At 38.7% G+C, this 15,235-nt stretch overlaps 1 protein-coding gene across 3 annotated transcripts in view; it reads right to left on the bottom strand.

Annotated features, from left to right (window-relative positions):
* The window catches only part of PRORP (protein only RNase P catalytic subunit), a 133,089-nt gene that overhangs the window by 17,213 nt on the left and 100,641 nt on the right, over positions 1-15,235 (bottom strand). The window lies entirely within an intron of this gene.

The raw sequence follows: 15,235 nt of genomic DNA on the forward strand, positions 1-15,235 counted from the left end.
AAATTACAGTCCCATTTCCCTAATGAATATAGATGCAAAAATTCTCAACAAAATACACACTAATCATATCCAAGAGTACATTAAAAGAATTATTCATCATGATCAAGTGGGTTTTATTCCAGGCATGCAAGAGTGGTTCAACATAAGAATATAATCCATGGAAAACATTCTATTACTAAATCAAAGAAGATAAACCACATGATAATCTCAATTGACTCAGAAAAGCCATATGACAAAATATAGCATCTTTTCTTGATAAAAATACTCCAAAGATAGGAATTGAGGAAAATTTCTCAACATGATAAAGGGCATAAAGGAAAACACACAGCTAACATTGTACTTAAGGGTGAAAGACTGAAAGCTTTCCCTTTGTGATCAGGAACACAACATGGTTGCCCACTGTCACTACTGTTATTCAATATAGTGCTAGAGCAATGAAGTGAGAAAAAGAAATTAAAAGCATCAAATTAGAAAGGAAGAAATAGAACTTTTGCTATTCACAGATGATATGAACCTATATCTAGAAAGTCCTGAAAAAACTACAATAAAGCTACTAGAGCTAATAATCAAGTTCAGCAGAGTGGCAGGATACAATATCAATATGGAAAAATCAGTAATGTTTCTATATGCCAGTATTGAGCAATCTGAGAAGGAAGTCAGGAAAAAAATTCCATTTAAAATAGTGACAAATAGAATAAAATATTTAGGAATAAACTTAATCAAGCACATAAAACACTTGTATTCAGAAAACTACAATGCATTGCTAAAAGAAATCAAAGAAGACCTAAATAAATTGAAGAACATTCTGTATTCATGGATGGAAGAGTAAATATCATTAAGATGTCAATTCTACCCAAGATGATAAACAGATTCTATGCAACCTTGATAAAAATTCCGACAGCCTTTTTAAAAGAGGAAAACCCAATTATCAAATTTATTTTGAAGGGTAAAGGGCCCCGAGTAGCCAGAAACATCTTAAAAAGGAAGAATGAAGTTGGAGGACTCTCACTTCAGGACTTTAATATCATATTACCTAGCTACAATGGTAAAAACAGCCTGGTACTGGCACAAAAACAGACACAGAGACCAGAACTGATAGTACAGAAACAGACCCTCACATCTATGGTCAAGTGATTTTTGACAAGGCTGTAAGCTGCCCAGCTGGGCCAAAACAGTCTGTTCAACAAATGGTGCTTGGAGAACTGAATATTCATATCCAAAAGAAAAAAGGAGGACCCCTATCTCACATCTTATACAAAAATGAAAACTAAAAATGGACCAAAGACCTAAATATAAATGCAAAACCATAAACCTCTGAGAAGAAAAGGTAGGCATACACTTTCAGGACCTGGTGGAAGGTATTAATTTCTTTGACCTTACAACAAAAGTACAAGCAATGAAAGGGAAAAAAATGGAAAAATGGGACCTCAAACTTAAACACTTTTGTGCTTCAAAGGACTTTGTCAAGGTGAAAAGGCAGCCTACTCAATGGGAGAAAATATTTGGAAACCACATGTCATATGAAGATTTTGATTTCCATGCTATATAAAAAGATCATACAACTCAGCAATAAAAGGGCAAGCAATCCAAATAAAAAACGGGCAAAAGACTTAAATAGACATTTCTCCAAAGAGGAAATACAAATGTTCAAAAAGCATAGGAAAAAAAAAAGTTCAATTATCACTAGCTATTAGGGAAATGGAAATCAAAACTACAGTGAGATATCATCTCACATTTCATAGAATGGCCATTATTAAAAAAACAGAAAACAATATGTGCTAGAGAGGATGTGGAGAAATAGGAATATTCCTTCACTGTTAGTGGTAATGGAGATTGGTGCAGCCTCCATGGAAGGCAGTTTGCTCTGGAAGATAAGTATAGACCTGCCTGGCAATCACTCTACTAGGAATATATCCAGGAGAATTGTAACAGTGACACACACACAGATATTTGCACACCAATGTTCACAGCAGCATTATTCGCAATTGCCAACATATGGAACCTGCCAATTGTCTATCAGCCAATGATAAACAAAATGTGGTATACACATATGATGGAATACTATACTGCTATAAGAATAAATAAATCTGGGACAATATCCTAACATGGATGAACCTTGAGGACAGTATACTGAGTGAAATAAGCCAGACACAAAAGGAAAAATATTGTATGGCCTCACAAATATGAATTAAATATGAATAAACACATGGATTTAAAACCTTGAGTATAGGTTACTAGGAGATAGGTTGAGGGTTGTGAAGGGTTATTGAAGCTTAATGTATGTAGAACTTTCTTTTTTTCTTTTTTTTGAGGTACCAGGACTGTGGATTGAACCCAGTACTTCATATATGGGAAGCAGGTGCTCAACCATGGAGCCACATCTGTTACCTTGAGTTTTTTTTTGTTTGTTTGCTTTTGTTTTTTTCTCTTTTCTCTATGAGGCAGCAGGAACTGAACCTGGAACCTCCCATGTGGGAGGTGGGGGCTCAACTGCTTGAGCTACAGCTGCTCCCTGTAGAATTTTTTTTTATAATTTTTTTTCACACTTTTTAAATTAAAGTTAATAGATCACAAAAAACGTTATATTAAAAAGCATTAAAAAATCATAAAAAACATAAGAGGTTCCCATATACCCCATTCCCCACCCCCTACCCGATCATTTTTGTAAATTTTATTTTTTTGAAGATATATACATCACACAAAAAATGTTACATTAAAAAATATAAGAGGTTCCCGTATATGCCCTTCCCCCGCCACCCCACTCCTCCCACACCAACAACCTCCTCCATCATTGTGGCAAACTCATTGCACTCGGTGAATACATTTTGGAGCACTGCTGCACCATATAGGTAATAGTTTACCCTGTAGTTCACACTCTCCCCCAGTACATTCAGGGGTTATGGCAGGATATATAAAGTCTAGCATCTGACCTTGCAATATCATTTAGGACAACTCAAAGTCCCCAAAATGCCCCCACATCACATCTTTTCTTCCCTCTCCCTGCCCTCAGCAGCTACTGTGGCCACTTTCTCCACCTCAATGCTACAATTTCTTCTATTACTAGTCACAATAGTTTTATAGCAGAATATCAGTAAGTCTACTCTAATCCATATTTTATTTCTCCATTCTATGGACCCTGGGATGGTGATGTCCACTCCATCTCTGGATCAAAAGGGGGCTTAGATTCCACATGGATGATGGATGCAATTCCTCTGCTTGCAGTTGTTGGCACTCTTGATTCCCTGGTGTGGTGATTGACCATCTTTACCTCCCTGTTAGCTGACCTGGGTAAATCCAATGAACCAGAGAGTAGGAGTCACAACTCTGCTGAGACTCAAGGCCCAGTTGGCACATTAACAGTCCAGAGATTCAAGTCCCCTGAGTATGCACAATCCCTAGCACCAACCACAGGTTCAGGAAAAATGACAGAAGATGCATGTGTAGGAAGGTCACATCTGAGTCCAGCTCCATCACACTCAGGAGCACAAATTCCAAAATAAGGCCCTCTGACATGGCACAGAACTCCAAATCCATCTGTCATGACCATATACCCCGTGGATCTCCATAGCCTTCAGGAGAACCAGCACCTAGGGTTGTATTTACTTTGTCTCTCTCTGGGGTCCTGCTGAGGTGTGCGTACCCTGTAGAATTTTTAATTAGCTTGACTGTAAAAGTGTGGAAATGGAGAGTTGATGGTAACATATTATAGTGAGTATGGTTAACATGGCTGGTTTATAAATAGGATTGTGGATGAAAGGTGTAGTCTAGGAATGTAAATGTAGTTGAAAGAAAGCTAGAGAATAATCTGGGAACTGAATAACAGAGTGAATCCTGAGGTGGATAAGGACTGTGGTTAATAGTACAAATACAAGATTGTACTTCTATGAGCTAGAACAAAAGTATGTCATTATTACAAGGTGGCAAGAATATGGTGATGCATGGGAAAAATACAGATAATAACTTACAGACTATAGTTAACAGTAATATTGTAATATTCTTGCATCAATATCAAAGAATGTACTATACCAATGATAAGGGTCAAAAATAGAGTGGTATGGGATTTTTTTTCTTTTGGACTAAGGAAGATGTTCAAAAATTTACTGAAGTGATGACTGCACAACTGTGTGATGAAAATAAGAGTCACTGAGTGTATACTTTGGATAACCTGTACAAGATACAGGATTGCATAACAGTGAACCATGTGTTGGAAGATGGCCTATGCTTAACAGTACAAATATGAGAGTGTTCTCTCATGAACTATAACACATGTACAATACTAGTACATGTTAATAATAAGGGATGTATGGGAAAAAATATACCAAATGTAAGGTATGAACCATAGTTAGGAGTAACAGTGTGATGATGTTTTTTCATAAACTGTAATAAATGTTCCACAACAATGCAAGGTATTGGTGGAAGGGTGATGTATGGTAATTCTGCACATTATGCATGATTGTTTTGTAAGTTCACAAGTTCTCTAATATATATATGTGTGTGTGTATAAGGAAATCAATAACAGAAAGATAACACAAAAATCTCTAAACACTAGGAAACCTAAGAACTTTGAACCCAGGACCTAATACATGGGAAGCAGGTGTCAACCACTTGAGCTATAATACACCCACTCCCCAAGAGAGATTTTTTTCTGTTTGTTTGTTGTTAGGAGGTCCTGGGGATCAAACCCAGGACCTCGTACATGAGAAGCAGGCACTCAACCACTTGAGCAACATTCACTCCCCATAACAACATACTTCTAAATAATTGATGGGTTAAAGAGAAAGTGTCAAGAGAAATAAAAAATACAATGAAATGAATGGAAATGCAAATACAATATGGTAACATTTGTGGGACACACAGAGCTAAAGCAAGGCTGAGATATTTATAGTATTATATGTTAATATTTAAAAAGAGGAAAAGTCTTAAATCAATAATCTAAGCTCCCACCTCAGGAATCTAGAAAAAGAAGAGCAAAATAAACCCAGAACAAGGAAAAGGAAGGGACTAAAGGTAAGAGCAGGGAAGTGGACTTGGACCAATGGATAGGGCATCTGCCTACCACATGGAGGTCCGCGGTTCAAACCCCAGGCCTCCTGACCCGTGTGGAGCTGGCCCATGCGCAGTGCTGATGTGCGCAAGGAGTGTCGTGCCACATAGGGGTGTCCCCAGTGAGGGGAGCCCTAAGTGCAAGGACTGCGCCCCATAAGGAGAGCCACCCAGCACAAAAAGTGCAGCCTGTCCAGGAATGGCGCCGCACACATGGAGAGCTGACGCAGCAAGATGTCGCAACAAAAAGAGACACAGAAGAACACACAGCGAATGGACACAGAGAACAGATAACTGGGGGTGGGGGGGTGGGGGAGGGGAGAGAAATAAATAAAAAATAAATCTTTAAAAAAAAAAAGAATTGCAGGGGAGCAGATGTAGCTCAAGTGGTTGAGTGCCTGCTTCCCATGTGCAAGGTCACAGGTTTGATCCCTGGAATCTCCTAATAAAAAAAAAAGAATGACAATTCCACACAATTTCTTCCAGAAAACAGAAGAGGAGGAAACATGTCCCAATTAATTTTATGAAGCTAGTATTACACAAATGCAGTGCAAAAAAGAAAACTACAGACCAATATCCCTCATGAATATACACACAAAAATCCTTAACAAAAATATTAGGAATTAGAATATTGTACTATATGAAAAGAATTATATAACATGACCAAATGGGGCTTATAGTGGGTATGGAAAGGTGGTTCAATATTCAAAAATCAATGTAATCCACTATATTAACAAGTTAAAGAAGAAAAATCACATGATCAAATTAATTGATGCAGAAAAAGCATAAGACAAAATCCAACACCCATTTTTGATAAAAACTCTGATAAAAACTGGGATAGACGGGAACTTTCTGAACTTGATAAAGAATATTTACTAAAAACACCTATAGCTAACAGTATGTTAACATTATACTTAATGGGGAAAGATGAGTGCTTCCTTCTCAGATCAGGAACAGGGATGAGTTCTGCTCTCACCACTCTTACTCAACATGGTGCTAGACAGTCTACACAGAAAATCCCAAGGAATCTACCAAAAAAAACTCCTAAAACTAATGTAAATAAACATACAAAACTCAATAGTATTTCTATATACTAACCATGAATATGTGGACACTGAAATTAAAAATAGAACACAATATACACTCAAAAAATAATGTAATACTTAGATATAAATCTGACAAAACATATATGACTTATATGCTTAAAGATACTCAATACTGATAAAAGTAATGGTAGAGGCATTAAAAAGTAATGGATAAGGGGTGGGATTTTATTCTTTTTGGAGTAATGAAAATGCTGTAATATAGATTGTAGTGATGAATGCAAAACCCACCAAATGTACACTTTGGATGGATTGTATGATATATATACATATCTCAATAAAATTGCTAAAAAAAAAGAAATCAAAGAAGATCTAAAGAAATGTAGAGACATACCATGCACATAGATTGGAAGGCTCAACCTAGTAAAGAAGCTAATTCTCCCCAAACTGAAATATCACGATTAATGCAATTCCTATCAAAATCCTTGAAGGATTTTTTTGGATATATACAAAGATTTTTTTCCCTAAAATTTAGATAAAAAGCAAAAAACCAGAATAGCTGAAATATTTTTAAAATGAAGAATAAAATTAGAGGAATCACACTACCCCATTTAAAAATTACTATAAAGCTACAGAATGTACAGTACACTATTACTGTACAGTATACAGTAAAGTGAGGTATTTGCAAAGGGATTTATATACAGATTAATGGTTCAGAATAGAGAATACAGAAACTGACCCATCCATATAAATATGTGGAGAAAAGATATCCTTCTCCACAAATGATGCTGGAAAAATTGCACATCCACAGGCAAGACAAATGAACCTGTACCTGAGTCTTACACAAAAATTAAATAAAAATGGATCACAGGCTTAAATGTATCTGGAATATATAAAGAATTTTCAAAATTTGACAGTTTAAAAAAACAATCCAATTAGAACATGAGCAAAAGACATGAAAGTCCTTTCACTAAAGAAGATACATGGAAAGCAAATAAGCACATGAAAAGAAGTCCAACATCGCTAGTCACTAGGGAACTGCAAATTAAAACCACAATGAGGTATATCACTAGTCATCATTGGAAAGGGTAAAATAAAAAGCAATGACAATATTAAATGCTGGTGAAGATGCAGAGAAACTGTATCCCTCACTAATACAACCTTGGTGGGAATTTAAAATGACACAGCTACTCTGGAAAATAGTTTGGCAGTTTCTTATAAAAAACTACACATGCAACTGTACAATCCAGCAATTACACTCTTGGGTATTTATTCCACAGAAAAGAAGGCTTATGTTCACACAGAAAGTCTGTAATAAATGTTTACAGCATATTTATTTGTAATAGTCCAATATTGTAATAACCAGATGTCCTTCAACAAGTTAAACTGTCATACTTTCATACTATGGAATACTGCTTGGCAATAAAAAAGAAATGAACTACTTATAACACAACAATCTAGATGAATCTCCAGAGAATTACAGTGAGTTGAAAAAAGGCCAATCCCCAAAGCATCTATATTATATGAGTCCATTTATATCACATTCTTGAAATTACAAAATTATAGAAATGGAGAACAGATTAGTGGCTGCCAGGAATTAAGCAAGTAGGGGCAAGATATGAGTCTATCTAGAAAAGGTTAATATGAGGGATCCATGTGGTGATGGAAACTTTCTGTATCTTGACTGTATCAATGTCAATATCCCGGTTGTCATATTGTAGTATACGTTTGCAAGATGTTACTACCATTGGGGAAAATTGGATGAAAAGTACATGGGATCTCTGTATTATTTCTTATACTATGAATCTACAATTACCAAAAATAAAAAAAAAATTTAAAAAAAAGCAAATTGGGTTTTCTAAGACAGGAAAAAGGTATTTGTGACAAATATCCAATTCATATAGGATGGCCTATACCCTAAAAAAAGGCAATCCTCCCTTTGAGACTAGCAACAGGTTTAGATGAAAGAGAACAGGAAAGGGTTCCTTGCACTAAGGGCAGTCCTGAACAGAGACTGCACTGTTCTCAGCCTAGAGATGGTGAGGGCAGTTCTGGGCACGATTGAGGGATCTGAATCTGGGCCACACAGTAGAGCAAAATAAGCAGTACAGATCACTCTCGAGCATATATAAAATTCTGAATTGATTCCAGAACTAAGGAGGCCTTCTGGGTACTCATTATCTCAAGGTTAACCTAGGGTCAGGTATCACTCTTTCCACCCCCTTCTTCCACGCAAGAAATCACTTGTCCTCCCTACTCCATACTTTTTCCTAAGTGGTAAAGCTATACCTTGCCGAGCCTTCTGGAACTGGGAGTTGGAACCAGATCACACCAGTCACACAGTTTTCTCCTTCCAAGTTCATTGTCTTGGAACTCTTTTTTAAAAAATTTTTCTCTCCTGATTCAAGATTTTTGTTTTCTATAGTCCCTACTATTCCAGTTTTTCCTTTTCACAAAATCATTTTTTCTGAAAACATTCCTTCTTTTTCTACTCTGTTTTATTCTGAATAATGCCTGGGATAAATGTTTATTTTCTATCCACCATTGCTCCTCAAGATTTCTAAAGGATAATTCTCCAAAAATGAAAGGTGATAAAAATTTCAGATTAATATTTTATTCAAATATATTCTGGTTAGTTTTCCATCCTAATATGGTTTATATCTCCTATAGGAAGATAAGAGATTTTTACTCATAGGTGAAACATTTACTTTTGGCATAAAACTGCTGAAAGATAGGGATAAAAAATATGGCTGGCAGGGCCACATGTGTTAGAAATAACTTGCATAGGGATGCTCAGGAACTAGAAAAGCTGTCACAGAGGTGGGAAGGCTGACAAGAGCTAGGGCTTTCCTTAGTAATTCTAACTTCCTTTTGCTATTCTTGACTTTTTAAAATCTTCCCCTCTGCAGTATCTGGCATGCCCTGGATTATATGCCCTTCAAAACACTAAAGCCTTTTGGATTTACTGTCTACAGAAATTAGAAATTCACTGTAGTTCTAGAGCAAGATAACTATAATCAACATAGCTCATATATTAAAAAATTCATTTTTGATACCTTCAGGAAAGAACAGTTTAATTGGTGGGTTGGTGTAGCCCAGTGGTTGAGCACCTGCTTCACATGTACAAGATCCCAGGTTCAATACCCAGTACCTCCTAAAAAAAAAGTTTAATTATAGAAATTTTAAAATACAAACAAAAGTAGATATTTTTTACCCATACCCACCATCCAATTTCAATAATTATCAGTTCATGGCCAATCTGATTTCATTTCTATCTCTACCTACTTCCCTCTCCTATGTTATTTTGAAATGAATTCCAGACATCAGATCATTCATCTGTAAGTACGTCAGTATGTATTTATAAATTCTCAGGATTCTTTAAAAAAAAATAAGCATAATACCATTTTCACATCTAAAAAATTAACAACTGGGGAGCAGGTGTAGCTTACTGGTTTGAGTGCCTGCTTCCCATGTATGAGGTCCCAGATTCAATCCTCAGTACCTCCTAAAAAAAAAATTAACTAATTCCTTAATATCAAATATACAATCAGTGCTTATATTTATTGGAGTCTTATTTCTCTTAAGACTCCTTAGTCTGTGAGTTCTTCTCTTTTTAAATTTCTTAAAATTAATTTTTAAATATAGGGATTCATTTATTACTTTTTGGTTTACAAAAGCAACCAATAATGCTTCTATTTAATTCTTACAAAAGATAATTTACATTGAAAAAAAAAATACCAAAAGCGTTCCTGCAAACTCAAAAAAGTGGGAGAAATCAGATTTTTTCCCTCCGTTTGTAAGCTTTATTACACATATTCAAAGAATGTTTATTTTATACTACCTTTAAGTCAAAGACTATATTGCCATGGTTTTGTTTTGAGTTTTAGAATGTATTAATGTTGTACAATGACTTCACAACTGACAAATGTCAATTAACTCAGAATTATAAGAGTTAAGAATGAATAGGGGGACGGGAAACGGACTTTGGCCCAGGGGTTAGGGCGTCCGTCTACCACATGGGAGGTCCGCGGCTCAAGCCCCGGGCCTCCTTGACCCGTGTGGAGCTGGCCCATGTGCAGTGCTGATGCGCGCAAGGAGTGCAGTGCCACACAGGGGTGTCCCCCGCGTAGGGGAGCCCCACGCGCAAGGAGTGCACCCATGAGGAGAGCCGCCCAGCGCGAAGGAGGGAGCAGCCTGCCGAGGAATGGCGCCGCCCACACTTCCCGTGCCGCTGACGACAACAGAAGCGGACAAAGAAACAAGACGCAGCAAAAAGACACAGAAAACAGACAACCGGGGGAGGGGAGGGGAATTAAATAAATAAAAATAAATCTTTAAAAAAAAAAAAGAATGAATAGGGGGAGCAGATGTGGCTCAAGCAGTTGAGCCCCTGCCTCCCACACAGGAGGTCCTGAGTTCAGTTTCTGGAGCCTCCTAGAGAGAAACAAAACAAACAATAAGCAAACAAATGAAAAAACCAACTCAAGGGAACTGAGGTGGCTCAGTGGTTGAGTGCCGGCTTCCTGCACATGAGGTCCCAGTACTTAAAAAAAATAAAATAAATAAATAAATAAATAGGGCAAAAAATACTCAAATATTTTAGATTATAGTTTTGGCAAATGAGTTAAAGGAAATGTAAAAAAAAAAAAAAAAGGGAAATGTTAAATTGATTTAATGGGCTATCCCGTTAAATAATGAAAGCATTTGTGTAGAGGATATCATCAAACAGAATTAAAAAACGACATCTAACAAATAACACAGAAATTACTTCCAAAAGCCTTAAGCTTTGATTTAAGTTTAAAGTCTAGTTGGTGGAGATTAACAATCTATATATTCTTTTTATTTTTAAAGATTTATTTTTATTTATTTCTCTCCCCTTCTCTCTGCCCCCCCCCACTGTCTGATCTTTGTGTCCATTCGCTGTGTGTTCTTCTGCGTCCACTTGCATTGTCAGGCAGTACCAGTAAACTGCATCTCTTTTTTGTTGCGTCATTTTGCTGTGTCAGCTCTCCATGTGTGCAGCACCACTCCTGGGCATGCTGCACTTTTTTCACACGGGGCGGCTCTCCTTGTGGGGCGCACTCCATGCACGTGGGGCACCCTTATGCGGGGGTGCCCCTGCATGGCACAGCACTCCTTGCACACGGCAGCACTGTGCGTGGGCCAGCCCACCACATGGGTCAGGAGGCCCTGGGGATCGAAACCTGGACCCTCCATATGGTAGGCAGACGCGCTATCAGTTGAGCCACATCTGCTTCCCATGCTTCAGTATTCTTGAAGCAATTCAGATTTTAAGAAATATGTGTTTATGCACATGGGGACATTTTCTTAATGGTATTATTGCAAATGCATTCTTCCTTAATAATGTACTTCAGCTTTCATTAGACAGTATAAGACTTTTTTTTTTAAGTACTAGGACCGAACCTGGGACCTCGGCGCTCAACCACTGAGCCACACTGGCTTCCCTGAGTTGGTTTTTCATCTGTTTTTCTTGTTGTTCATTTTTGTTTTTTTCAGGAGGCACCAGGAACCGAACCTGGGACCTCCCATGTTGGAGGTGGGAGGTCAACCACTTGAACCACATCTACTCCTAGTACAAGTCTTTTTTTTTTTTTTTAAGATTTATTTATTTATTTATTTCTCTCCCCTTCCCCCGTTGTCTGCTCTCTGTCCATTTACTGTGTGTGCTTCTGCATCCGCTTGCCTTATCCGGCGGCACCAGGAAACTGTGTCTCTTTTTTGTTGCGTCATCTTGCTGCGTCAGCTCTCCGTCTGTACAGTGCCACTCCTGGGCATGCTGCGTTTTTTTCACCTGGAGCAGCTCTCCTTGCGGGGCGCACTCCTTGTGTATGGGGTACCCCTACATGGGGGCGCTCCTGCATGGCACAGCATTCCTTGTGCACGGCAGCACTGCGTGTGGGCCAGCTTACAAGATGGGTCAGGAGGCCTTGGGGATCGAACCCTGGACCCTCCATATGGTAGACGGATACTCTATCAGTTGAGCCATGTCCACTTCCCAGTACAAATCTTTTTAAAATGCTATGAATGAAATTCAAAAGGGAAGACAGGAAAGGTATGGTGAATCCTTCCCTGCCCTCATAACCAAAGTCTCAAGAAATTTTCCTGCTACAAACATGAACAAAATCTCACAGAAGTAATCTTTATTTTATCATAATGTGGACTAGAAAGTTTTTTCTGTTTTTTTCTAAATTTTTTTTCTTTATTAGAGCAGTTGCAGGTTTATGGAAAAATCCTGTGTTGAGATGGAAGAGGGCTAAGGATGGCTTTGAACACAGAAAAGTTTGTTTGGTAGTAAAGTGTGTGTGCCTGTGTATAGAAATGTGATGTCCTTCTTCCTGATATCTTCTATTTTCTATTTATAACAGGAGGTGTGTAATTGGTATTGCTATGGAGGAGGGGGTAGAGTAGGAGGTTTGAGGAATCAGATACAGCTGGTCTGGGGACTGGCAGTGGGAGTTGACTGCAGATGCGCAGATGGAGAGCCGGACAGTGTAAAAGCCCGGGTATGGCTAGAGGCTGGGAATGCAAAAGCAGTTGGCACAATGGCAAGATTTGCAGTGCTCAGCATCTTGGCTGAAGAATGAGAGCAGGCAACTAGAGAAATGGCCAGTGCAGATAATAACTGGCTTCTTGCTCCTTTTCTACATTTGATTTAAAGGTACCTTTCAAAGGGGAACAATAACAGAAGCAGCAGTCATCTATTTTTTTTTTTTTTATAGCACTCCTACCTATGTACTATTAATAAAGATGTCATTCCAAATTTATACTTACACCAACATAGGCTCTGTGGTTTGGGTTCTGGCCTGAGTGAGGAATTACAAATTCCTGTGTTTTTTTTTTGCTCAGATTTCCTTATTTGTAAAATGTGAAAAGATAAAATTTCCCCCTACCCCCACCTCAGCTACTATCCTTATTAGTGTTATAAAAATTCACCTCAAGTTGCCATAAACAAAAATGTAAAAATGACCTTATGTATACACAATTTCTACATGAAAAGATCTTGATAAGTTTCTACTATTTCTCCTAGCAACTTATGAGGAGTTTTATTTTCTCATTTAGAGATTAAGAAAACTGAAGGAAAGACAAATTAGGACTTATTCAGGGTGCTCCTTTGTGGTTAATCTGGAGGAAGGTTCTCAAAACAACCTGACTTTCCTGGTGTGTTCTCTGGCAACATCTCTTCCTTTTAATGACTTTAGGAAACAACTTGGGACCTGACAAGGTAGTCCTGGGAAGCCATAGCTTAGTGCTGAGATACAGTTCCGTATAAAACCTACCCCTTTACCTTCTGCCCAACCCCTCTCCCTTTAAATGAATCAGTGGGTGAATGGTGAGAAGTTGTACTTTATTTTAGCCTTAATGGCAGGCCTCCCAATTCTACTTAGCTAGAGTTCAGTACTCCTTGGATGGTGCATCTAATTTTATTCCCTGGTAGCTTCTGATGCTATTATTCCACGTGTGAAATGAATGCGTGTAAACAGCTCTTCAGGAACCACAGTAGATTCAGATTCTTGAACTCAGCAGTGGGATAGTTTCCTTCTCTCTAACAGGCCTGATGTGGATGTGGAAATTGATGATTAGAGTGGAAATTGTCCTCTGAAAATAATCAGCAGCTGTTACTGGGACTACATGGGGGTAGGAGGAACAAGGTGTTATGCATTAAGCTATTGTAGGTCTCATTTCTCTCAGATACAACCATGCACAGTGCTAAAGGAGCCTCTAGAGTGATTTAGTCTTTGATCTACTTCCTCTTTCTACATACACATAGCCGTAGTTCAGCACCTGAGCTCTGAAAAGAAAACAAATTAGTTTAAAGAGAATGTAGGGAAGCGGACTTGGCCCAGTGGTTAGGGCATCCATCTACCATATGGGAGGTCCGTGGTTCAAACCCCGGGCCTCCCTGACCCATGTGGAGCTAGCCCACGTGCAGTGCTGATGGGCGCAAGGTATGCCCTGCCATGCAGGGGTGCCCCCCCGTCAGGGAGCCCCACGTGCAAGGAGTGCGCCCCGTAAGGGGAGGTCCCCAGTGCAAAAGAAAGTGGAGCCTGCCCGGGAATGGCGCCGCATACACGGAGAGCTGACACAACAGGATAACGCAACAAAAAGAAACACAGATTCCCGTGCCGCTGACAACAACAGAAGTGGACAAAGAAGAACACGCAGCAAAATAGACACAGACAACAGACAACTGGGGCAGGGGAGAAGGGGAGAGAAATAAATAAAATCTTTAAAAATAAATAAAGAGAATGCAGATGTTAAAGAGAATATATATAGTTATTTGTAAGTAGAGACATTTAAAATTCCATAAAAACAGAAGAGAGGTTCTTAAAATTACCATAACTAGGAAAGCGGATGTGGCTCAACTGATAAGAGTGTCTGCCTACATAGGAGGTCCAGGGATCAAACCCAGGGCCTCCTGACCCGTGTGGTGAGCTGGCCATGCACAGTGCTGATGCGCGCAAGGAGTGCCATGCCACAAAGAGGCATTCCATGTGTAGGGTAGCCACATGCACAAAGAATGTACCCCTCAAGGAGAGCCGCCCTGTGAGAAAAAAGTGCAGCCTGCCCAGGAGTGGTGCCGCACACACGGAGAGCTGATACAGCAAGATGATGCAACAAAAAGAGACACAGATTCCCGGTGCCGCTGACAAGAATGCAGGTGGACACAGAAGAACTCGCAGCAAATGGACACAGACAGCAGACAACAGGGGGGAAGGGGAGAGGAATAAATAAAAAATAAATCTTAAAAAAAAAAAATTACCATGACTATCCTGGATACTGTTCCAACACAAAAGAATACCAATTTCTAATAGTGGTTACGCAGTTGTTCGGGGGGCTAAAGCCAGGAAATACACCTCTGCTTTTTATACTTTTTATAGACAACCTCATGGTAACTTAAAACTTCAACTGGGGAGGTCCTGGGTGGGGGGTTTTCTTGCTGAATCTGACTGGATTTCAGGATATGAAGGGATTAAGTCAAACGCAGACAAGATAAAGCAAGAAAAGTAAAGATTCTATGGATCCTCTTTTTTCATATGCATTATTTTTTATTATTTCCCACAAACTAAGAGACTATGAAACCACTTCAGAGACAAACACAATGACTGATGGACTCTATTAAGGCAGTG

Source organism: Dasypus novemcinctus, chromosome 3 (genome assembly GCF_030445035.2).
Source record: "Dasypus novemcinctus isolate mDasNov1 chromosome 3, mDasNov1.1.hap2, whole genome shotgun sequence".
Taxonomy (NCBI): Eukaryota; Metazoa; Chordata; class Mammalia; order Cingulata; family Dasypodidae; genus Dasypus; species Dasypus novemcinctus.